Raw genomic sequence first — 24,793 nt, forward strand, 5'->3', positions numbered from 1 at the left:
GGGTGGGGTCGCGCACTCACATGGGAGTGAAACCCGTTGTGCAATAACTCTGTCCTTCCAGAAATATCTCGCAGGTCTGGAAAGCCTCCATGCTCTTCAGTCTTCTCTTTTGAGTCTCCCTCACCCACAAGGCAGCGCCGTGGTTGCTTCCTTCCTCCCTCCCATCTCTCATGGTCATGGTAGCTTCCGCACAACATCACGCCTTACCATTATAAATCGCACACCAGTGGTGGAGTCAGAGCTAATAGGAAGAGGGCAGCAAATGAAGGTCTAGATCAGATATTCCTCAAATAAAGGACTACACTGCACTCACTACGAATCAATCTTCAACGGCATATGTATTATTTAGGACTCTTTTTGTTATATTTCTGATTTTCTTTGTTTCTACTATTATCATGATTTATTTCTAGTTCAAGAATTAGATTAATTGGATGAAGGCTAGAGACCTAAGGCAAATTAATTAATTTTGTTCCCCTTTTTTTTGTTAAGTTTTTCAGCTGTCTTATGTATCATAACACAAATGTTTATTTAATTGTTGTCTATATTTTTTCCATGCATGCATTTCATTATGTATGATTATTGTTGTCGGCTTAAAGACCCTCCCTATGCCCAAATTGGGGCCCCGCCCTGCTTGTCGTGGACTCGTGGTAACCTACCCGTGACACTTGTAAGCATGCCGTCGGGTTCGGGTTCTGCTTTTTGCTCCAAGCTTTCCAGCCAAGATTTCTACGCTTAGTCACCGTCGACTTTGACTCCGGTTGGTCTTACGGATGAATAATTCTGGCCCATGTCCGATGCGTTCCTAGAGGTGTCTATATATCAATAAATTCTGGCGGTCTCCAAGATGTGATACATACATCGACCTCAGTGCTTGTTGCCACTCCAAAGTCTTCAAAGTCTGTGTCACCGGTGTCCTGGACGAGAAAGAAGGCAACCGAGAGCAACAGGAAAATTAATCTTGTCCAACCGTCCTCTACCTTTCTTTAGTCGAAGAGTGACGCATCCAGAGTAGCCTACGTATTCAAAAATTGAATCGTGTAATGTACGTGAATCACGTACTCTCCGGATCTCTACGTGGACCACCGGTGTCGTAGACGAAGTATGGACCGTGACCAGCGGAGCCTGGGAAGGTGCTGTCGCTGTTCTGACGCCGCCCCGGACCATCACCGCCTTAGCCATGGCATCAGCAATGGTGATCCGCGGAGAAATTCGTCTCAGCAGAAGCGGCCCACGCCATGGTTTGCCCGTATCCCGCCGCCGGCCAACGATGACATCACTGACCGTCTGCTGCGCACCTGCAAAACCCGTCACATGACTTACCTCGGGGTTTGGAACTTAGACTTCAGATCATTTAGCAAGGCCAAAACTGCATCCTGGGAGGAGCTTGGCACAATTATAGCCCCCTTTGGCATGGCTCATTCAAAACGGCTTCACCGGTGAAGCCAAAACCGGTAAAGCCAGAAAAACTGGCTTTTCCCGGCTTCTAGTTCATTTTAACCCCAGCTTACAAAACGACTTCACGCTATAGTACCTCGATTTGCGCAAAATAGATGAAGCCGAAGCCGACATAAGCCGTGCCAAAGAGGCCCTATATCATCAACCTCTGTACATCATCACTTACAGTCAGCTGGTATGCACTCTATGCCAACCTCAGAGTTTAATTTTACCCTCTACACAAAAGTCCTGCGTCCATATCACTCTTGACAAATTTCTGCGATGTCCCTCTCACAAGTAAAGTACCTCTCTATATTTTTTTTTTGCGAGGAAGTACCTCTCTATATGTATGATCACAATTCACAACTGACTGGCTGAGCAGGATAGACTGTCGAGTGTCATAGTGCTGGTACGACTTTCTGTGACACTACAGCTAGTTCAAGTGTTCAACTACGCCAGGTTTTGATTTCCTCTCCGCACTTGCACTTTACAAGATAGATTATAGATTTTAATCTGATGAACAGGGACAATCTGGCTCATATATATGTACCGAATAATTTTCTTCCTCTCTCTGCATGCAGGACAACCGATTCTACAGCAGGTTTGTTTGATCAATCTTAATTGCTGCAGAGACGGTCAGTTCTGCACCAAGTCTTATCAAGAATCAAAGAGGGTTATGCAGAGAAGTCAGATGCAAAGGAGCACAGAGAGAGGATGGAGATGGCGCACATCAAGCTAGAAGCCGCCCTTGAGACGTGCAACAAGTGGAACATCACCAGAGTGCCACTGCTGCACTGGCAAATCAAGCTCAGGCGTGCCACACAGGAGTGCGACAACACTCTGCACAGGTGTTGGCAGCGCTTGCAAGAAGTGGAAGAAGTGAAAGAAGGGCTACGGTGCTCCTCCTTTCCTAAGAGGGTCGCTCATACAGCCATGTCAGTTGTTTCGTCAATGTTTAGCGGTGGTAACGATGACGAGTTCAGAATATCCACCGCCTGTCCGTCGATTGGAGCGGTTAGTTGATGGTGCGAGGGAGTTCTTGAGGTACGTGGAGCTTGGAGGAACACCACGCAAAGTATTGCTTTGTTAGCCATGGTCAACATCTCTCATTTCTTCTACAACCCTGTAATCAAGAGCATGGGATGGAGGTTGGCCTAGTATTCTTACTTAGAGATACCAATACACCTGAGAATAATTTCTCTCTTGCCCTCATTTTACGGGTCTCGGAAAGTACAGACATAGTTAGGATTGCAGTCGGATGCCTGCGCCTGTTCATACCTTACTTAGGCTCAACCGTAGTCGAGACTGTGAAGACAAAGCTCACTCAGGTACCAACACAAGACTTGTGCTGGGTGTCCGATGCTTATCCGGTTTTTGGCCACTGTGTTGAACACCAGAACTATCTTCACACCATCTGGTCTAAATGGTTTCGACTGAACCCTCTTTGTTGCCAGCAACAAGATAATCACTACTCCTAGAGCTACAATTCCAAAATCTCATCGTCAGAATCATTGCCCTGTGAAATATACTTGGAACACGTTATCCAAGTGTATTTGCTAGGCCATGTTGCACTCTCTGTTGGGAACAGTGCAAAGAGCGTCACCGATGGTGAAAGCAAAACAAGCCCCATGAGTGAATTTCCTTATCTGAAACTTGGAGTGCATTTCTATCCCCATGCCCCATATGAAGATTTGTCATCTGGAGTCGAGGGTTCGGCAACTGAAATGATCAATGGGGCGGCCGTGAAACATGGCTTGTATGCAAAAATTTGCTTTGAACAGTTGGGCGACTTTAGCCTCTGGTACGGAGTGCGGCAGCTATCTCGTATCAGATGCTTTGGAAGTCCAAGCATTGCGGCGCATACCTTCAAGTCGAGAAAATCTCATGGGGACTAACCACTGGGAGAGGCTTTTGTGGAAAACATTATAAACAGCAACAGGGAAGAAGGTACAGGGATGGCAAGTGCGTACAAAGATTTCTTGAGCTCGTGGGTTCTGCACGTGCCTGCCCACTTGCAGGACACAGTCATAGACTGGGTTCAGAAAGAAAAGCGATTGCCGCTACCATTATTATTTAAAAATAATCCCTGTGGCCACCATTGTCCAATCATGTTGATTTCTTCGCAATATCACAGATCTTTAGCAAGGAAGATCAAATCGTGCAGCATGTTCAATGCCTAAAGGATTTTATGTTACTAAGTATGTGTCATTCGGGCATTAAGTTCTACTAGGGAAGCTTGTCATGACCGAATTAAAGTCAGATTGGTTTATATTTTGCCTGTTAGACAATCTCGCGTGTTCCTTTGGTGTGTATGTATGTGTAAGCCTTGTTATGTAATTACTTAATTTGTAGTGACTAAAAGGTGAAAACTGTAAACTAATAAATAAAAGAACACTGAAAGGATTGTTGCAGAATTTCCGAACTTGCTATTGATAGCTCTTCTCCTCGTAAGCCCTACATCTCCAAAATCCTCTTGACCCTATTTATTCTTCAGTATGGTACCAAAATTAGGTTAACTTTGTTGATTGCAATTTATTTTCATTGATTGTTTGGTGCTTATGGTGCTAGTTAGCCACAATTTGGTGGCCTTCCCACATATGGTGGGCTGCGGCTATCTTTTGTTCTTGTTGCTGGTTGAGGTAGTTCACTAGTAGAGAACAGACCTTTCATCCGAGGTCAAAATGGGCTCTAGTCCCGGCATTTTTTGCGCCCGGGACTAGAGAGACCTTTAGTCCCGGTTGGTGTCTCCAATCGGGACTAAAGGTCCCTGCCCAACGGCTACTGCGCTCAGCACAGTAGCAGGGGACCTTTAGTCCCGATTGGAGACACCAACCGGGACTAAAGGTGGACCTTTACTCCCGGTTGGAGCCACCAACCGAGACTAAAAGTCCCCAACCTTTAGTCCCGGTTGGTAACACCAACCCGGACTAAAGGACCCTTTAGTCCCGGTTGGTGTTACCAACCGGGACTAAAGGTCCCCCAATGAGTTAGTTCAAAAGGGAAGCATCCCATCCTTTGTTAGATGTGTTGTGTAGGTGGGGTGGTAAGCTACGCGCGAGGCAATGCATGAGGTCTTGGGTTCGAATCTCACGGGACGTAGCGGTGGGAGGCATTATTTTTTTTAAAGCTGGGAGGACCTTTAGTCCCGGTTGGTGTTACCCTTTAGTCCCGGTTCCTGACCCGGGACTAAAGGACCCCCTTTAGTCCCGGATGCTTGCTCTCCACCGGGAGTAAAGCTTTGTTCTGTACCAGTGGTTGATTGGGAAAGTGGGAATGGATCCAACCGAAAGGTTGATCTAGGGGCATTATAGTGGGAGTCAAGGTTGACTCCTTTGAGATTGAGTGCGACCCTTGTATAATTTTGTATCCTCATGACCATAAGAAATTTATTCTTTCTTTGTTTCCTGAACCGTTTGTAAACTTATTGCTCACCTTATTTTAATAAATATTTAGTATTCCCTGCTCCGGTTTGCCTCGAAAAATAAAGTAGACTAACTTTCGGTGGGATATTGTTATCAGGGGTGAAAACACTCGGAGTAAACAATGTTCCGTCTCGGTCCAATTTCTGCATTCAACCCACGTGTATTTATTTATTGTTATCCTGACCAGTCATGTTTTCTATTTTTTCCACATTTGAAATTGGGATGAAAATTTGGGGTCCATTGCTTTTGGTGTCCCTCTAGATCTTCTATACATTCTACGTTTATTAGTCCACCATCGACTAGACTGCTCAGTCCTGTGTATGGAATTGTAGTACACGTACGATGAGACATGCTGTTCACACACGACGAGTTCCTAGCTAACTTCCAATGTGTGTCTATATATATATATATCACTCCACTCTGGCAGTCTCTGCGATTTGATCTTTACATTTTGACCAGACAGTATTTGTGGTGTACTTAAAGTAATATAATCTTTCACTTGCTGATCTGGCGGTCTTTGCGATGTGATCCGTACAACAACCTCACTGGTACAAAGTCCTCCTACGAGTGTATCACTCTTGATAAATTTCCACGATACCTCTCAATATGTATGGTCACAACTGGCTGGCTGGGCAGGATAGATTCTCCAACTCTTGTGTATGAGTTGCTGTGGTGTCGACTTTCTGAGACCCTACAACAGCTAGTTCAAGTGTTCAACCACGCCAGGTTTTGATTTCCTCTCCGCATTTGCAGTTTTCAGGATCAATCATAGATTTTAGACTGGTGAACAAGGACCGTCTGACTCATATATGTATGCAATATTTTGCTTTCTTTCTGTGCATGCAGGACAACCGATTCCACAGGTTGTTTTGATCAGTCTAAATGGCAGCAGAGATGGTCGGTTCTGCGGTGGCCCAGGAGACTGTTAACGAAGTCTTATCAAGAATCAAGGAGGGTTATGCGGAGAAGTCAGATACAAAGGAGCACATAGAGAGGATGGAGATGGCGCACATCAAGCTAGAGGCTGCCCTTGAGACACCCAACAAGTGGAACGTCACCAGTGCGCCACTGCTACGCTGGCGGACAGGCGGAGCAAGCTCAAGCGTGCCGCGCAAGAGTGGGACCACACTCTGCGCCAGTGCAGGCAGCGATTCCAAGAAGAGGAAGAAGTGCAACAAGCAATACAGAGATCCTCCTTTACTATGAGGGTTGCTCATACTGCTATGTCATTTCTGTCGTCAATCTTTAGCAGCGGTAACAACAACAAGCTAACAGGATCCACCGCCGTACGGTGATTTGAGCTTTTTGCAGACGGTGCGACCGAGTTCTTGAGGTACGTGGAGCTTGGTGGCACACCATGCAGATACATGTTCTCTGTGCCTCTTATACGACATCTTCTTGCTGGCAAAGGAACAAAGTATTGCTTTGTTCATGGGGGCCAACATCTCTCACTTATTCTACAGCCCATTAGTCTGCCCAACAATGGGATGGGGGGTACGTAGCTTGGTATTCTTACTTGAGGATGGCAATGTGCCACATAATAATTTCCTTCTTTCCCTCAGCTTACGGCTCTCTGAGAGTACTGATATAGTTGGGGTTGTAGTCAGATGCCTGCAGCTGTTCATACCGTACTTGAGCTCCATAGCCGAGACTGTGAAGACAAAGCTAACCCAGATTGTAACGCAAGACTTGTGTTGGGTGTTCAATGCTTATTCAGTTTATCACTGTGAAGAACAACAAAACAGACTTCACACCATTTGTTCTAAATGGTTTCGACCGAACCCATTTTGTTGTCAACAAGACCATCCCCATGCACAGAGCTCCTCTTCAAAATCATTGCCATGTGATATATACTTGGAACCAGTTTTCCAAGTGTATTTGCTAGGACATGTTACACTATCAGTTGGGAACAATAGGTTGAGTGCAGTCATGGATGGCGAAAGCCAAATAAGCCCAATGAGAGACTTTCCATATCTGAAAGTTGGAGCACACTTCTCGCCTCATGCCTCTTTTGAAGATTTGTCTCCTACTGTCGGGGGTTCAGTATCAGAGATAATCAACGATGAAGCCAAACAATGTGGCATGTATGCAAACATTTCCTTTGAACAGCTGGGCGAGATCACGATGCCAAAAGCAGTAGATTGCCTTAGTGGGAATGTGGAAGCTACCTCATATCAGATGTTGTCGAAGTCCAAGCATGGAAGCATGTACCTTCGGGTTGAGAGGACCTCATGGAGAGCAACTACTAGGAAGGACAACAAAGTTGGAAAACGCCGTAAGCAACGACAGGACAAGAAGGATTCATTTCAGGGATGGACAAGTGCTCAGAATGAATTCGTTAGCTCATGGATTGCGCACATGCCTGCACAGTTGCAGGGCTCGGTCATCGACTATTGGAATGAGAAAGAAAAGCGATCCACACGACCGTTTTTATTGAAAACTAACGCCTGCGTCTATGATTGTCCAATCACGATGTTGTCTTCGCAAGATCACAGTTATTTGGCAAGTAAGCTCAAGATGTCCAGCACGTTAAACCCCTGAAGGATTTCCACTTGCTTGTACTACCTTGATGTACATAAAAAAGTTGAACTGTTGGTGTATGTTGCAAATATAGCTATAAATGTAATACTCTATTCCAAATTATAATACATTTTGGAATTTCTAAATATATTATTTAATTTTTATTATATATCTAGACATAGTGTATCATGACATTCCTCGGTCCTTTCACGCATGTGTGCCATGATCGTTCCCAATGCGTGACCGGTTTCTCGTGGGGCCCATCCATACATGTAAGTAATGTGCACTACGTGAAAAACAGTTTGTAGGAACGGGGCTTGTTTTTAGGGCGGCTGATATTGGAGTAGCCCTTACAGTGGCGTGCTTGGGCTCCAGCACAGCAGCCGCCCCTACAAATGACACAGTAGGGGCGGCTGGTACCAGCCGCCCCTGCTTTGTCCATTTATAGGGGCAGCTGAATCACCAGCCGCCCCTACAAATGCCCGCTGTATATATAGCAGCCACCTTCTTCCACCTTGGGCCACTCTCTCTAACCTCGAGCAAAAAAGATTGTTAGGCCTTGGGCTCCTCCCAAAAATTGCTCTACTAGGGGGAGGTTTTGATCTCAAATACTTTGGTGGAGAGGTTGTATAAGGTAAAAAAATGCTATTCCAAGCCTTTATTAGAAGTTTAATGGTTGGTTAGTGATCGTAATTAGAGTTTTGCTTTTCTCTCTATTCTATGGTGCTTGAGCTTTGTATGAAGCAAATTAGACTCTAGTTTTGAAGCTATTAGTGTAAATTAGTTAGATAAATGAGATTACACCATTTATTAGTCGATCTTGCTTGATTTTAGTTGAGATTACACCCTAGTTTCATGTATATGTAGATTTAGATCTAGATCTAGGGTTTGTTTTTTTTATTTTAATTTTGTAAATTTATGTTTCATGAAATTGGAATAGGGTTTGCATGAAAGGTAGTGGGTAAAATATTAATTGTTGCAAATTGTTGTCTTTGAAATTAATTATTTTAATTAATAAATATTTTTTTAATTATTTATTGATAAATAGGCCACTAATTAATTACCCTCTACCATGGTGTGTGTTTGATATGCTTCATGTAATTTTATTTTATATTTATATTTATATATATCTGAAGTATATAGAATTATTGTCAAGTAATTAATTATTAATTTGATTCCTTTACATATATATCTAAATTAATAGTCCTTTAATGTATTTTCTTTGATTGTTGTGTTTTAAAAGATGGAGTACACGAAGTCTTGAATGTATGGTTCGTTAAGGTTCATGGCAGGTTTTCGTGAAGAGGTGGACAAATTTATTGAAGCCATAGAGAAGCATGCATCGACGTTGACAGAGAATAAGGATACAATTATTTGTCCCAGCAAAGATTGTAAGAACCTTATGGCATGGACATATGTGAGTATCATCAGAGAACATTTGATTGTGCGAGGATTTGTTGAGGACTCCACAGTGTGGATTCATCATGGTGAAACAACGGTTGTTGATAATGACGACGATGATGAAGAAGACGACGCCGAAACCCTAGAATACCTGTCCCAATACTCAGAAGAGCTTGATGTACAAATGAATCTTGAGTTTGGCAATGAACAAGGTGGTGATGCTGGTGGTTGGGATGGTAACGACGAAGGTGGTGCCAATAATGATGGAGGAGCACATGTTGGTGATGAAGATGATTTTGATGATTTGGAGGAAATGATTCGGGTCCTTGGACCAGAGATTTTACTAAAGAGCTCGAAAGGTCTAGAAAATTTAGAAAGGGTGACAAAAGCATCGAAGGAGACTGTGTATGATGTTGAAAAGGGTTGTTCGACACATTGGACATTGCTATGTTTTGTGCTTGAGCTACTCATCCTAAAGGCTAAGTACGGCTGGTCAGACTGTAGTTTCAATGATCTATTGCGTCTCCTGTCATGGATGCTGCCACAACCAAACTCAGTTCCTGCCAACACATACCAAGCGAAGAAGGTCATAAGTCCATTGATAATGGGGGTTGAAAAAATCTATGCATGCCCCAACCACTATATCCTTTTTCGTGGCAAAACGTTCGAGTCACTGGATAAATGTCCCCGGTGTGGGGCCAGCCGGTACAAGAACAATGACCTTTACGGTGGGGACAAAGCCTCCATAGGAAAAAGAGGAATAAGAAGGGTACGAAAAAGGTGGTACAAGAATCTCAGCCCCCAGAGGACACTCCATTAGGCAACGATGCAAAACAGAGAAGAATTCATGCCTTTGTAATGTGGTACCTGCTAGTGTCCGGCCGCTTGAGACGTATCTTTCTAAACCCTAAAGAAGCCACACTCATGACATGGTGGGATGATGAGCGCAAGGTGGATGATGATAAGATTGCACACTCGACTGATTGTAGTCAGTGGCAAAGGATCGATGAGAAGCACAAAGAATTCAGCGATGACCCAAGGAATGTACGGTTTGGCTTGAGCACCGATGAAATGAATCCCTTCAATGAGAGGATGAGCGACCACAGCACTTGGCCAGTGATCTTGACCATGTACAACATCCCAACTTGGTTATGTCAGAAGAGAAGGTACCTTCTTCTCACTATTCTTATTTCTAGCCCTAAACAACTAGGCATTGATATAGACGTGTTCCTCGTTCCTTTGATGCAAGAAATGGAGAGGCTATGGAGGCATGGGGAGCCGATGTACGATGCGTTCTGAAAGGAGAAATTCATATGTAGAGCAATAATATTTGTTACTACCAATGATTACCCCACGTTGTTTGCTTTGTCTAGATAGATCAAAGGGAAGACAAGATGCTTAGTTTGCTTGGATGGTACTACATGGGTGTTCCTGGATGCATCCAAGAAGATAGTTTACCTAAGGAACTGGCGCTTCTTAAAGACAAGTCACAAGTACCACAACAAATTATTCTTTAAATTTTATGACAACACTCCGGAGATTGAACCCCCTCCAGAGAGACGTCATAATGGAGAACACGTGTAAAAAATGGTGAAAAACATACGCGTCGTCTATGGAAAGAAGAATCTAGATGGGACAAAAAGAGATAGAAGCACACCGCCTATCGAAGGCGTACCTTTCAAGAAACAATCGGTCTTCTTTCAGTATCTGCCTTATTGGCCAAACTTGGAGGTCCCCATGCCATTGATGCTATGCACATGCAGAAGAATGTCTTTGAGAGTCTCATTGCTACCTTGATGGACACAGGCAAGTCAAAGGATGGTCTGAAATCATGGAAAGACATGGTGCAACTAAACGTGGTGCCACAACTTCACCTAGTACCTGAGGCTAATGGAAAATACACTCTGCCCGCGGCGTGCTTCAACCTAACACCAAAAGAGAAGAGAGCTATATGTACTTCCCTGAGGGGGTCAAAGTCTCGACTTGGTTTCAGCGACTATGAAGAAGCTAGTGTCGATGAAGGACTTGTCAATAACACAATGCAAGGCTCATGATTGTCATGTGATGCTGATAGTGTTTCTACCTATTGCAATCATGGCTATAAAGCCAGAGTTTTTGAAAATGGCCATCACCCGCATGTGCTACTTCTTTTTGAAGATCTCACAGAAGACGATTGGCAAGAAAGAGCTGAGTGACCTACATGAATTTGTGGTGGAGACACAAAACCAACTAGAGATGTGTTTACCTCCTGCGTTTTTTGATATAATGCCACATCTCATGATTCACATGGTTCATCAGATACTGGCGCTGGGCCCTTGCTACTTGCATGAAATGTGGTCCTACGAGCGGTTCATGTCAGTTCTAAGCCGATATGTGCATAATCGAGCATACCCAGAGGGCTCCATGATAGAGGGTTACACTACTGAAGAAGTCATCGAGTACTGTCAAGAGTACCTAAAAGTACAGAAAGGGATTGGTAAACCCAATTCTCGTCATAAGGGTAGGCTGGCTGGGAAGGGCACCAGTGGTAGAAAAGTGTTTATCGACCATGATTACAAAGAAGTGAGTCGGGTGCATTATAGTGTCTTGCAGAGTACACAACTGATGCAACCATACATTGATGAACACTTAGCTATCATTATGACGGAGAGAAATGGTCGTTCAGATGATTGTGTCATGAAACAACACAAGCAACGACTAACTACATAGTTGAAGGACCAAAACATACCGCCTGGAGAAACCATAGACTCTATTACTATCAGTAGGTTGGTGGAGGGACCATCGAGACAAGTGATATCTTAGAAAGCTTATGACATCAATGAGTACACGTACTATACCCACGCAAAGGATAGTAAATATGTGAACCAAAACAGCGGCATTCGAATAGAAAGCTCTCGATGGAGTGGGGCGAAAGATCCAATACTTTGGCATCATTGAAGAGATATGAGAACTTGACTATGGAAGGGATATAATGGTGGCCCTGTTTCGATGCCGTTGGATCAAACAACACCAACTAAATGAGATCGGATTGAGAGTCCTGGACCTCGAGAACCTAGGCTACCAAGATGACCCTTGGGTGCTCGCTTCACGTGTTGCACAAGTTTTCTATATGCCTGACCCACAAAGTAACCTTCCCTCGAAGAAGAAGACAAAGCACGTGGTTGCCTCCGGGAAACAGCACATTATTAGAGTTGATGGCGTGGACGATGTTGAAGCTTACAATAACTATGATGAGATGCTGCTATTCACAGACTTTCCTAAGAAGATCAGTGTTGTGGAAAAGAACCTGCCCAAAGACATGTTACCATGGGAATGAAAAGGTGTCAAGGGAAAAGTCGTTATAGTGGGCTAGCTAGTTATTGAACGTGGAGTGTGTGTCTAAGTGTTTGTGTTTGTAAGACTTCATTTATGCATGTGTGTGAGACTATATATTTATGTATGTGTGTGAGACAATATATTTATGTATGTGTGTGAGACTATATTTATGCATTTGTGTGAGACTATCCTTTTGCAACATCCAGATGAACCTATTGTAACATCCACTCTATTACTACTAAAACAGCTGTAACACACAGACACTTGAAACAGGCACTTATTACTACTGCAACATGTTCGGACTACTATTGAAATACTTAAAACAAGCACTTAACACTCTATGAAATGAATAAATGACCAAAATAAAAGTTGGAGATCTTGATGAGTTATACAACTTTTATATTCATCACCTTTACAACTGAAATCATTTAGTGGTTGAAAATCAGGTTTGAAGTTGTCATTTTCTGAAATTCAAAATTTGAATTGTCCAAAATTAGTGACAAAGATAGATGACCAGACTAAAATGATAGAGCATGATTTTAGAAAATTTTAGGAAAAAAAACCATCACATTTGGAGTTAGTATGAGGGAAAAAAACTAGTTACTAGTTTCAGCCACAGATTAAAAAGAGAAATCACACTTGTTCATCATTGATCATCATGAATAGTTGTGATTTTTCTTTTTAATCTTTGGGTAAAATTTGTAACTAGTCTTTCTCCCTCACACTAACTCCAAATGTGATGATTTTTTTTCTAAAATTTTCTAAAATCATGCCCTATCAAGTTACTATGTTGATTTGGTCATTCTTTTTGTTTGACAAAGTTTGAGCAATTCAAATTTTTAAATTTTAAAAAATGACAAGTTCTAACAAGATTTTGAAATACCAAATGATTTCAGCTGAAAAAGTGATGAATATCAAAGTTGTATAACTCATCAAGATCTATAACTTTTATTTTGGTCATTTCTTCATCTGACAAAGTGATAGTAAATAATGTTCACAAATCAACATGTCTCTCGTATAGTTTATGAAACTATGATTGATATGTGCATTTGTGAACAATGTTTACTAACACTATGTTGAATGAAGAAATGATCAAAATAAAAGTTGTAGATAGTGATGAGTTCAACAACTTTTATGTTCATGACCTTTCTAGTTGAAATCATTTAAGGTTTCAAAATCTTGTTTGAAGTTGTCATTTATTAAAATTCAAAATTTGAACTGTTCAAATTTAGTCAAATGAAAAGATGACCAAAATAAAAGTTGTAGATAGTGATGTGTTCAACAACTTTTATGTTCATGAATTTCTTTTTTGAAATAATTTAAGGTTTCAAAATCTTGTTTGAAGTTGCCATTTATTGAAATTCAAAATTTTAAATTTTGTCAAATGATAAGATGACCAAAATATAAGTTGTACATCTTGATGAGTTCTACAACTTTAATGTTTACAAAATTTCCATTTGAGGTCATTTAGTGTCCTAAAATTGTTTTAGTTGTTTTGAATTTCAAATTTTCAATTTTTAAAATATTATTTTTGTAAAGAAGAAAATATAGAATTATATATTTTCTATATAAAAAATGTATATATAGATACATTTATATATATAGAATAAAATAAAACAAAAATATATACATTTATATATATAGAAAAATATATATATATATAGAACAAGTAATAAAAATAAATTAAAAAATATTTATAGGAGCGGCTTAGTCAGGAACCGTCCCTACAAATACATTTGTAGGGGCGGCTCACTCACCAGCAGCCCCTACAAATCGTTCCCAGTATAAATGTAGGGTGTGTGGGGAGGCCAAAATTTAGCTAAGTCTAGGCGCTCTTCTTCCTTGCAGACGCCGTCAGGCTACCGAACCCGCTGCTGCCGCCACCGTCTCCGTGCCGTAGCGCCGCTTCCTCTCACCTCTGTCGGCCCCTGTGCACCCAGCCATGCGCTCTGGCAGTCCTCCCCACTCTTCCTCTTCATCCTCCGTGCCTTGGAGCTCCGCGGGGTCCTGCTGCTAACCCAAGCGCTGCCGCCGTTTGTGGTGATGAGAAGCTCTGTCGTCGCCTCCGCTGGGGCTCGACCGTCTTCCTTGGCTCCGTCTGCCACTGGGACCCGCTATGGAACCCTAGCCATGGTCGAGGACATCCACCGCCATACGTCGTCTTCCCTCGAGCGCCACCACCGCCGCCGACGTACACCATCCGTCGGGAAGCAAGGTCGCACACTCCATCCTCTTGGAAGAAATGCCGCTCCCTTCTTGAAAGGTCCTAATGGCTAGAGGGGGGTGAATAGCCTATTAAAAATTTCTACAATAACACTAAGACGAATGATTAGTCAATAAGATGGCGAAGCGAATTTTGCGCTAGCACTATACTTAGGGTTGCAAGCCACCTACCCAATTCTATTTTGTATAGTCTCTATCCACACAATGGCTATGTTGCTACACTAAGTTAGTGTGCTCTCAAAGACTAACTAGAGAGCCACACTAACCAAAGTAACAAGCTCTCACGAATAGCTACACTAAAGAGATTGACAACTAGTTGCGGTAATGTAAAGAGATAGAGCAAGATGGATATACCGCTGAGTCAAGGAATGAACCAATCAATCACAAAAATAAATACCAATGAAGATCAATCACCTTGGAATCAAATGATGAACACAATGATTTTTTACCGAGGTTCACCTGCATGTCGGCAAGCTAGTCCTCGTTGTGGCGATTCACTCACTTGGAGGTTCACGCGCTGATTGACATCACCCGCCAAACCCTCAATAGGGTGCCACACAACCAACACAAGATGAGGATCACACAAGCCACGAACAATTTACTAGAGTACCTTTTGGCTCTTCACCGGGGAAAGGTCAAGAACCCCTCATAATCACCACGATCGGAGCCAGAGACAATCACCAACCACCGCTCAATGATCCTCGCTGCTCCAAGCCATCTAGGTGGCGGCAACCACCAAGAGTAACAAGCGAATCCCGCAGTGAAACACGAATACCAAGTGACTCTAGATGCAACCACTCAAGCAATGCACTTGGATTCACTCCCAATCTGACAAAGATGATGAATCAATGATGGAGATGAGTGGGAGAGCTTTGGCTAAGCTCACAAGGTTGCTATGTCAATGCAAATGGTCAAGAGAGTGAGCTAGAGTCGGCCATGGGGCTTAAATAGAGAGCCCCCATGAATAGAGTCATTCCCTGAAAAGTCAGGGCGACCGGATGCGTCGGTCAGATCGACCGGACGCGCCGGTCAGTTCGACCGGACGCAAGACCCAGCGTTCGGTTGCGCGATGCACGCCACATGGCCCCTGCTTCAAATACTGATCGCCCGATCTCAACGGTCATCAGTGGACTTAAGTTGTGACCGGATGCTCTACAGTGTTGGACTGGACACAGGACCCCAGTGTCCGGTCACTTCAGTAAGGTTCCACTCGTGACCGAACATGTCAGTTTGATCATGACTGGAAGTAGGACCCCAGCGTCCAGTCACTTCCAGTAAGGTTCCAGAGGTGGAAATTCATGACCGGACTCACCCATGTCTGGTCACTCACAGTCTTCTCTATGCGCTGCCACATCAGCACGACCGGACGCTAAATAGTGCTTAGCCAGAGTCCGGTCGCCTGCGTCCGGTCAAGAGACCGAGGGTGGCCTTCACTGCGCCACTGACCAGACACAGGACCCAGCGTCCGGTCACTGCGTGACTAGCATCTGGTACACTCTGTGAAACCCTGTCTTTTCTGTACAGGGCGCCGGTGGCACCGTCGTACACTCCGTTGGTGAAGTTTCGAACCCTTGCTCCCAAGTGCTAAACACAATGTGTATCACCTTTGTGCATTGTGTTAGCATATTTTCACAAACATTTTCAAGGTGTTAGCACTCCACTAGATCCTAAATGCATAGGCAATGAGTTAGAGCATCTAGTGGCACTTTGATAACCACATTTCAATATGAGTTTCACCCCTCTTAATAGTACAGCTACCGATCCTAAATGTGATCACACTCGCTAAGTGTCTCGATCACTAAATAGAAAAGCTCCTATCAATTTCACCTTTGCCTTGAGCTTTTTGTTTTTCTTTTTCTTCTCCAAGTCCAAGCACTTGATCATCACCATGGCATCACCATCATCATGTCATGATCTTCATTTGCTTCACCACTTGGAGTAGTGCTACCTATCTCATAATCACTTTGATAAACTAGGTTAGCACTTAGGGTTACATCAATTCACCAAAACCAAACTAGAGCTTTCACCTCCCCTCGCCATCCTCCGACCTAATCCGAGGTACAAGCACAATCCTTGTACTGCGTATTCTTGTTTGTGAGCTACTAAGATCTATTTTCCGCATTCAAATTAAAGGGTCTGGTAGTGTTTTCTTTGCTTGTTTGATGTTCTTAGCCCTAGCGTGTACTTGTGAGTTTGGATCTAGCAAGAGCCCCCTAAACCCCTACAGTTCTATTGATTTTTTTAGTTTGAATAAATTTTGAAGAAATCTGTTCCACTGCTCCCCACCCCACTACTTGCGAGGCTTACTACAATTTGTTTAACCTGAAGATCTAACAAATGTATGAAGCCTTCCTCTATTACCTGCTTGTCTGCTTTACATTGGTACCTCTCTTCGATTACTAGTTTTAGGTGATTCCATGTGCTGGATAGTTTAATGCTCTTGTGTAAGTTTTTATGCCATCTGATAATCAGAGTGCTGGTTATTGATATAATTAAGTACTAAGAGGGAAAAATAAGTCTCAATCACTTCTGTTGAAATAGCTCAACAAGGAAATACTACTTCCAATTCATATTTTCTCTAATGCGTGAATGATTCTTGTCATTTAAATGGATAATAAGTATCATCTTTTGCTCTGAGGTAAGCGATGAAGGTCGCTTCATGACTGTACTGTACATTGCTACTAATACACTAATGTTTATGGTTGTACATCTGAGAACAAATAAATAGAGATGGAGAAATAGTTTCTTCCTGTGATCACAAGAAATAGTTTTTGATTTTGTACTGCTACCTGAGATGGAGAAATTAGTACTGCTGAAATTAGTATTGCTCCCTGTGATCTAGTCTGATTTCTTATGCATTTAGCTGAAAAATTTCTTGTGCATTTGTCTGATTAAGTTTTCTCAATAAGATCTAGTTTAGTTCTTGCTGGTTGCAGCTGGAGTCTAACTTGACCCCTCTGCAGTTCAGTTTGTGTCACAGGTTATAGCTGGTTATGTCAGCTAGCTTAATTTTTAAAATTATAAATACATAAGTTGAGTTTTGCAGTTCAGTTTTCATTCAGTTGAGTTTAACTCGATTTCGTTGAGTTCTAGAGGTATGCGGTATTTATTTTTCTTGTACTCCTGTATCTTTTCTGGAATGCATTCAGGGTGCAGTAGCAGTTCTGCATTGTTATCTCTGTTTCTGTAAGTTGTCTGAATTAGCTGCGCTCTCCGTTTTTCAGTCAGTTCAAAGCATCTCTATATTCCTATTGTTTGTCAGTACAGGTCTGAACTTGTGTGATTATATTTTTTCTTGCAATAGTGTTGCCTGTTACTCTTAATTCCAGCACGTACTTAGTTCACCTAAGTTTGCTTTTGTCCTAGCTGTAGCAGTATGTCTATGTTTGTTAAGCAGCTGTTGCTTGGTGGATCTACGTTGGTCTTCCAACCATGTGGCAGCAATATGTTATATGGTCAGTAATATATATGGTCACTAGTTCATCAATTTTCTGCTAATAATGAGACCAATGCTGCTGTTTTTTTGGCTATTTTTGCCATCAGCTGCTGCTCTATGTTTGCTAAGCAGCTGTTGCTTTTTTTGCCAAATCTCCCCTCTCCTCTCCTTTGTTTTGCCGATGATGAAATTGTCCAAGTCCATACATTATATGGAATGTGAGCTGATTATCAAGAACTTGTGAGGAACTTGACATCATTACCAGCCGCCCCTACATTACCTTCTCCTCTCTTCTCTGTTATGATGCCTTAATGCTCCAAATTCATGATCAAATGATGATTGACATGTTTCTGAGGCCTCTACTACTGCTACTACTCGTTTTTTTATATATTATTTATTTATAGGGCTACTTTGGTTTATAGACCTTTTTTATTTCTTATATCTTCTCGCGTACCTAAAGTACACTTTCTTGCATCTATTAGAACAAAGCGTGAAATAATGTCGCGGACACCAGATAGTGCAGCCCGATGCCCCGAGCATGATGAGCAGCCAACCTATGAGGAGCAAGCACTAGAGGACCAGCTTACTCAGGAGCAGTTCGATAACGAGTAAGAAAAGGATCTAGAGGTGATGCTTACTCAGGAGCAGTGTGACAAGGAGGAAGGGGGACCAGAAGGAAGAACGGGAGAGGCTGCTGAAGGCGAAGAAGAAGAGGATGATGATGATGAGGACTCAGAAGAGGGATATGTAAGTCTCGAGGATCCTTTCCCATGTGAAGCCAGAAGGAGGCCAACGGAGGAAGATTTGAACAAGGATTTTGATCCGAACGAGGAGGTAGGGATAAAGCCTTAACTTGTAAATTTTGCTAAAGCTTTGGTTGTGTTACCTCTGCTAACACTTTGACCTGTCGTATTTATAGGTCCCTCCTGAAACTCGGAAAAGATGACGTCGACGTCCATGACATCTCGCTTGACAAGACAGAGTAGAGGAAAGGAGAGCAGAGGCAACAACCACCGAGATGGACATTGAAGCCTCTGCTCGACAACCTCAAGACACAACCACGAACACAACTACCAAGCCAAAGAGGAAATGAGGGGATAGAAAAGAAAAAAATATCCAGATAAGGCATGCTATGTGATAATAGAGGTCGGGCCAGCAGGGGAGATCCTTGAGCCAAAGGAATTTAGAGGACGATTCCGTAATGCGATCAGGGCCCTAGTAAGAGATAAATTAAACCCAGCAATCCCTAACTGGAAAGAGGTACCTGAGAAGAAAAAGGATGAACTATTGGATAAGCAGCTGAAGCTCATTTTTATATTTCCGAAGGGTAAGCAAGAACGGGTAAAAAAAATGCTTTCAAGATCATGGGAGAGTCATTCCGATGTTGGAGGTCAGAGCTCAACAAGAAGTATATCCAAAAGGGGTTAACTCCCTTCAATGAGTTTGGCAACATAACTCCTAGTCAATGGGAGGAGCTCGTGGCTCAGAAGACTTCACCGGAGGCATTGGAGCTCAGTGCCCATAACACCGAGCTGGCGAAGAGGAACAAACACCACCATCATCTAGGCCCCGGTGGCTACTATACCAAGGAAGAGTAGTTTAGGAAGATGGACGAAGAGGCCACAACTTCTGGGAATATCGATGTGAAGAATTTGAAGGTACGCTAAAGGAATTGGATATATGCGAGGAGTACAGAATCATCCGGCGGTAATCTTAAGTTTGATAAGCCGGAGACCCAAGTGGCAGTATCAAGGATACTAAAATATGCTGAAGACAAGGAGAAGGGCTCATTCAATCCTTCTAAAGAGAGGGACAAGCTTAGGCTTGGCTTGGGAAACAACGAGCACACAAGCTGCACCAGGGGGCTAGGGAAAAGGACGACCTGGAAGCACGGATTCGAAGAGGACAGACACATGTACAAGAAACATGGTAGAGATAGGGAGGCTAATCTTGAGCTCCAAGTGAAGGCTCTAGTTGTGAAGGCGCTGGAGGAGCAAGGACTGTCTACGGAGCCACGAACATTAATGGAGCCAATGGGAGAACTGGCATTAGTTGGCAGCCCTCTGGAAGTTCCTAGCAGCCAAGGTTCCACTACAGCCACAACCCCCGTTGATCACATATGGGAACCAACTAGTTGCACCTTGGTGTTTCTCAGTGGCCGACAGAACATTGTGATGGAGGTGGCAACGGGTGTGGCACATCCTCCCAGTGGCTTACACCACAATAATAAGATACCACTAGACTACACTAGGGTCAAGGTGCATACCATGAAGCCTGAGTTCATGCAGTGGAGGATAGACTACACAACTTCCAAGGGGCTGGTGTTACTCGGAGACGTAATGGGGCAGTTCATCCTCTGGCACAAATGGGACATTATATTGACTGCTTTGCCGCCTCCTCCTGTCTCAAATTTGGAGCGAGTTGTTCAGGATGGGGAGATATTTTCACCATCTCGTGACCACCACATTCCTGAGATGCCACATTCTTCCCCGCCTCCTAGCGAGCATGTGCCTGATAAGCCATAACCTTCTCCAACTCGTACCGAGCAAGTGCATGATGAGATGCCATAGTCTTCTCAACAAGCGCAACCGATACATGAACAACGAGTGCCTCCTAAAGAAGGTGATGCACAAGAAGATGAGGACGTGCCTGAATGGGAACTTCGAAAGAAGCATCCAATCACCATAAGGCCAATTTATGTTACAATGAAAGACGTCTCGTCGGTGCACAAGTGGTATGCCCATGACCTGTTCAAGCCTGAGAACCAAGTTAAAAAAGTCCCAACACGGGCTTCTGAGGACGCCGTCACTAACAAAGTCCACCAAACAGCAAAGAAGTATCCAAATGTTGATGCCATCAAATGGTCAAAGGATTGCCTAAAAACATATGAAAGAGGCAAGACCTTCCTACAAAACTGGGACATCCAGCGCCTACCACATGGAATGAGAAGGTTCCATGATTGGTACTTGCATGTTCTCCTAACGAGCATAGACCTCGTACAAGCATGCTTCCCCACCGACACATTTGGAAGCCCAGCCAAGAAAATTATCTTTGACTTCAATGATATGCAGACATGCTTTCACCTTGGAGCAATGGAAATGAATCTAATTCACACGTGGTGCCTGTAAGTCCTTGCCCTCCCGATATGATATGAATGTAATCTTTGGATTTTGTTGTAACTAACCCACGCCGTGATTTATAGAATGCAAGTGCACATTGTAAAACAAATGCCAAGTGTGAAAGCCGGGTATATAGACCATCAAGCTATAGCACAAACAAATTTTAATTACCCTAGACAGTGGAAACTGGATGCCAAAGAGCTAGCTGCTGGAAAGACCCTTCCGGAGAAAGAGGACATCCGTGCGAAGAAACTAAGGCAAAAGTCCCTTAAGGTTTCGACATACATTGCCCTGGCTTTTAAAAATCTCCAACAACACTCTACTATATGGCTACCATACAACTTCGAGTAAGTTCAACTCTATACTTAAAGCTTTGTTCGATTTATTTTATTCGATGCAAAAGAGCTTATCTAGTTCTATGATTAAATTCATGCAGCAATCATTGGATTTGTATAGGCGTCGTTGTTGGGAGGAGCATGGCATGGGTCTTTGATTCAATAGATAGGGACTCGGTGACATACAAAGACTTCATATCGATTCTCAAGACGTATACATATCAACAATCCTCATTAGCTTATATGTTTGTATACATACTTGTAACGTTTACTTTTGGATACTAACAAGTTGCATTTGCTAAAATAATTTGAACAGGGCTTTCAGGTTCTATGTCAATAAACATCACGGAAGGCATGATCCAGTAAGGAAGGAAAGGCTGGCTGTAAAAACACTATGTGCAGTAAGTGTAACTTACTTTAGTACTCCATTACATGGTTGTGAAAAGCATTACTTAACATTTCCATATGCAAAACACACAGTGCCCCAAGCACAAGCCTAGGAGTGTACATTGTGGATATTATGTATGTTCTATGATGAGTAACACCGGTGCCTACAGGAGACACCCCTTAAGGGTAAGTTTGAACCTCTTCACCTGTAGTTTAAAAACTTCGCACATGATATGAAATACTAAACCGAAACTTGTTCTCTTGTAGTGGAAAGAAGAGAAAGAAATGAAAAGAGACCCATACAAGGATGACCAACTCTTAGAGCTCGTCGGCGACCTTTGCAACTTCATATTGGACCAGATTGTACGCGTCAAAGGCACCTACCATGACCGAGATTTTGACTTTGGTAGAAATCCTGAGTACCAACACCTTTGTGAGACTAAAAGGCTAGCTCTAGGCCATTGATAACAATGTGTATGGAATTTGACATTGGTCTTACCTTGTGGGACGGTTTGGACTTGTGGAATGAATTAGACTTGTAAATTATGTCAATTTAATGATGGATTGTATATATTCTTATGAATTAGACTTGTAATGGTAGTTTATATAATGCTCTTATGATTGTGGTCAGATTTGAATTATATATGTTCTCGTCAGGTTTGAATTATATATGCATATATATATATATATATATATGTTCTGGTCGAATTTGAATTGTAAATTTGATTTTTTTTGCGGAAAAATGTACTGTAGGGGCGGTTCTAGACTGAACCGCCCCTACAAACAGGTATTATAGGGGCGGCTAGTACTACAGCCGCCCCTACAAATCGATTTGTTGCGGCGGCTGATAACACCAGCCGCCTCTATAAATCGATTTGTAAGGGCGGTCTGGCAATCGCCCCTACAAATGCATGATTTGTAGAGACGGTATGGTAGGGGCGGCTGGCCGAGCCGCCTCTACAAAGCCTCACCAGCCACCCCTAGAAACCATTCCTGTAGTAGTGGTGAACACACATGGCAGAGCGCATGGAGGGTTTCATGAGTGCCTATGCTGATCGGCTTATTCAACCCTAGGTGAAGGATGTGCGAAGTATTGAAGTTGAGAGTATTTGTAATATGCTACTATAAAGTTTTTTTTAACTTAGCTACTAGCTGATGGTCACCTGGGAAAATATAAGACATGCGAGCAAATGGGTAAATGGGCCTACAACACCTAGATTGCTTCTAGCTGAGTCAAATGCGTAAAAGCGTGATCCATTTCATGGTCCACGCGCTGGTAACTGAAACAATCGACGTCCATTAGTGTGTGTCTATGTGCGAGTGACCATGTCAACCGCTCCACATGCATGGCAACGTTCCTCAGTCTGAAAACGCAAACTCTAGCAGGCGACGGTCGCACGATTTCAACACCATGTGACAGTCGTGCCGACGCAGGCGCCGGTGGTGCCGCCTCCGCCGAAGGCGGGTTAGGGTTTGGCCGTCTTCCCCGGATCTAGATCTCCGGCGGCAGGTTGGCCTAGCGGTGGGTTATGGTGGGTAGGCGCGCTGCGAGACGGTGGAGCGCTGCGCCAGCCTTGGTGGTGGAGGTGGTAGTTTGGGCAAATAGGGGCGGGGGTCTTGTCGGTAACCGGTTGATGGATGAGGCAAATTAGCAGAGGTTGGGGTTGACGGGCGGGGGTGGAGGGCGGGCGGTGCAGTGAGGCGGCAGAAGGCGGGGTTGCATGCTCACGTGGGAGCGAGACCCGTCGTGCGATAACTCTATCCATCCGGAAATATCACGTGGGCCTAGAAAGCCTCCATTTTCTTCAGTCTTCTCTTTTGAGTCTCCCTCGCCACAAGACAGCACCGTGGTTGCTTCCTTCCTCCCTCCCATCTATCATGGTCATGGTAGCTTCCTCACAACGTCGCGCCTTACAATTATAAATCGCACACCAGTGGTGGAGTCAGAGCTAATTGGAAGAGGGCGGAAAATGAAGGTCTAGATCAGATAATCCTCAAATAAAGGACTACATTGCTCTCACTAAGAATTAATCTTCAATGGCATATGTATTATTTAGGACTCGTTTTGTTATATTTCTGATTTTCTTTGTTTCTACTATTATCATGATTTTTTTCTAGTCTAAGAATTAGATTGTTGGAGGAAGGCGCCTCTAGCTTGACCCCCCGCCCATCTCCCGACCTTCGCTCCGGGCCTGATAACTGACCCCGCTGCGAGCCATAACCATCGCAGCGAAGGTTTTCCTCCCCGTCCCTTCTTTTCAGGTATCCTCGGCGAGACTTGGCTCGGGGCCACTAACTACAGGGAAGGGCTCAAGACCGTTGGCGGGAAGGAGAACCCCCGACTGAGGTGCCGAGGGTTCGCCAGAAGCCACGGGAGCGACCCGACAAGGAGCCGGCGGTGGTCCCATTCGCCCAGTTAGGGTTAGGAGTGGTTGGTCCCGGGTTACGGAGGATTGTCTCATTGCCCACGGCCGTTGTATTGGCATTGCTGGTCAGTCGTCAACCCTTTTGTAATTTCAATACGGCCCCGGGTATGGGATATAAATACCCCGGGTCGCAGTTGTTCAAGAGAGGGTGTTTTTGAAAATTTAATGGGCATTTAATCCGCACTTATTTCTGGCATTCCCTCCAGGATTCCCTCGCAAATCGCACATGTATTGGTTTGATATCCTGTGGGAAACCCTCGGTCTCCCCCCGCCTATCCTCTAGCGAGGGTGGGACACTAGGAGTAACCCCACATAGATTAATTCAATGAAGGCTAGAGACCTAAGGCAAATTAATTAATTTTGTTCCCCTTTTTGTAATATTTACTGTTTTTTGTCAAGTTTTTCATCCTGTTATGTATCATAACACATATTTATTTAATTGTTGTCTATATTCTTTCCGTGCATGCATTTTCTTACGTATGATTGCTGTTGGCTTGAAGACCGGAGCTCCATGTCGAGGGTAACCTACCCATGACACTGGTATCCAGCTGCAGGCTTGCCGTTGGCTTCGGGTTCTACTTTTTGCTCCAAGCTTTCCAGCCAAGATTTCTACGTTTAGTCACCGTCGACTTTGACTCGGGTTGGTCTTACGGATGAATAATTCTGGCCCATGTCTGACGCGTTCCCAGAGGTGTGATACATATGTCGACCTCAGTGCTTGTTGCCCTCTACTCCAAAGTCTTCAAAGTCTTCCTGTGTGCATATCACTCATGAC

General features: G+C 43.5%; 1 pseudogene; it reads left to right on the forward strand.

The window, feature by feature from the left end:
* Positions 1-5,492: 5,492 nt before the first annotated feature.
* On the forward strand, positions 5,493-7,457 carry LOC136482187 (uncharacterized; annotated as a pseudogene).
* The last annotated feature ends 17,336 nt before the right edge of the window (positions 7,458-24,793 follow it).

Source organism: Miscanthus floridulus, chromosome 9 (genome assembly GCF_019320115.1).
Source record: "Miscanthus floridulus cultivar M001 chromosome 9, ASM1932011v1, whole genome shotgun sequence".
Taxonomy (NCBI): domain Eukaryota; kingdom Viridiplantae; phylum Streptophyta; class Magnoliopsida; order Poales; family Poaceae; genus Miscanthus; species Miscanthus floridulus.